This window comes from Triticum dicoccoides, chromosome 7A (genome assembly GCF_002162155.2).
Source record: "Triticum dicoccoides isolate Atlit2015 ecotype Zavitan chromosome 7A, WEW_v2.0, whole genome shotgun sequence".
Lineage (NCBI taxonomy): Eukaryota > Viridiplantae > Streptophyta > Magnoliopsida > Poales > Poaceae > Triticum > Triticum dicoccoides.
The window spans coordinates 28,670,385-28,672,256 of record NC_041392.1 but is presented as its reverse complement, the minus strand read 5'-3'; the positions used below and the strand labels follow the sequence as shown (position 1 = coordinate 28,672,256).

The window sequence follows — 1,872 nt, the reverse complement described above, 5'->3', positions numbered from 1 at the left end:
CCTTAGTGGAGAAGAGGAGAGGCGGCCAGGGCAGGGCCGCGTGCCCCTCCCCCTAGTCCGAATAGGACAAGGAGAGGGACGAGACTTGCCTTCTCCCCCAGCGTGCTCCCATCTGTGCTCCCACATACGTGGCATGATTTGATTGGAACAAAATAAGGCCCGGCCCCACCCCTTAAAATCAGGGGGGAGATTATTAGATTAGAAAGAAAAAAGAGAAAAAGACAGCTGTAGGATGAAGTGGGAGCACGGATGGGAGCATGGGGAGGGAGCAGGCAAGCCGATTCCCAAGGAGAGGGGGGTGGTGCCCCCCTGTCCTTCCACTCTCCCTCCTCTTTCCCCCCTTCTCCTAATCCAACAAGGAAGGGAGGGAGTCCTACTCCTGGTGGGAGTCCACCGGAAGTAGGACTCCTCCTGGTGCGCCTCCTCCTGGCCGGTCGCACCTCCCCCCTTGCTCCATTATATACCGGGGCAGGGGCACCCCAAAGACAACAATTGATCGTTTGATCTTTTAGCCGTGTGCGGTGCCCCCCTCCACCATAGTCCACATCGATAATACTGTAGCGGTGCTTAGGCGAAGCCCTGCATCGGTAGAACATCATCATCGTCACCACGCCGTCGTTCTGACGAAACTCTCCCTCAACACTCGGCTAGATCGGAGTTCGAGGGACGTCATCGGGCTCAACGTGTGCTGAACTCGGTGGTGCCGTGCGTTCGGTACTTGATCGGTCGGATCGTGAAGACTTACGACTACATCAACCGCGTTGTGCTAACGCTTTCGCTTTTGGTCTACAATGGTTCGTGGACACACTCTCCCCTCTCGTTGCTATGCATCACTATGATCTTGCGTGTGCGTAGGAAATTTTTGAAATTACTACGTTCCCCAACACCATCAGCAGCTCCGGCCACCTTCTCATCCGAAGATGAGTCACCATCATCATCAAACCGGTACCAACAGTCCTTCGCGGTGTGGACGGGTTTGTTGCAGATCTGGCATCGTACAACATCGGGGCGCTTGTTGGGGGAGCTGCGGCTGCCGCCCCTGTTGTTGGTGTAGGAGGGCCGGCCACCATTGCCACGGGAGTCACCGCGCTCACCACGGTCGCCACGAGAGTTTTTGTTGTTGTTCCCCTTGCCTCGAGTTGGCCCGCGGTAGCATGAGCCACTACCTCGACCGCGCAAGGCAGCGTTGGCAGATGACTTGAAGCTACCACCACCGGAGTTCGCGCCCAGGAATAGTGCCACCCTTTGATCGAAGTTACTCATCTGAGCATACAGTTCATCAAGGGTGACAGGTTGGGTGCGGGCGTCAAGGGCGGAGACGAGGGGCTGATACTCCATGTCGAGGCCGGCTGTGATGTAGGAGATGAGCTCGTCGTCGTTGAGTGGCTTGCCTGCAGCAGCAAGCTCATCGCCGAGGGAGCGCATATGCGCGAAGAAGGCCGAAACAGATTGGTTGCCTTTCTGTGCGTTTGCAAGTGCGACGCGGATGTTGTTGACGCGAGACAACGATTGGGACGAAAACATGTTCGCCAGCACTATCCAGAGCTCGTGTGCATGGCAGATCGAAGTTACCTGCACGAGCACCTCCTTGGAAAGATTGTTCAGAAGATAGCCAAGTACCTGCTGATCTTCCCGGAACCAGATCGAATGAAGGGGGATCGATGTGGACTCCTCCACCCCGTCCGTGTCCTTGGTGACGACGGTCTTGGCTGGTTCCGGCGTGTTGCCGTCAACGTAGCCATAGACGCCTGCTCCTCTGAGCTGCGGTGTGATTTGCATGCGCCAGAGGATGAAATTTGTGTGGGTGAGCTTTTCGGTAATTTGGCCAGTGAGGGTGGAGTTGGATGCGCTGGAGGAGGCCATGGCGGAAGC

General features: G+C 56.7%; 1 pseudogene; it reads right to left on the bottom strand.

Moving 5' to 3' along the window:
* Nucleotides 1-1,247: 1,247 nt before the first annotated feature.
* On the bottom strand, nt 1,248-1,386 carry LOC119334872 (annotated as a pseudogene).
* Between the last annotated feature and the right edge of the window lie 486 nt (nt 1,387-1,872).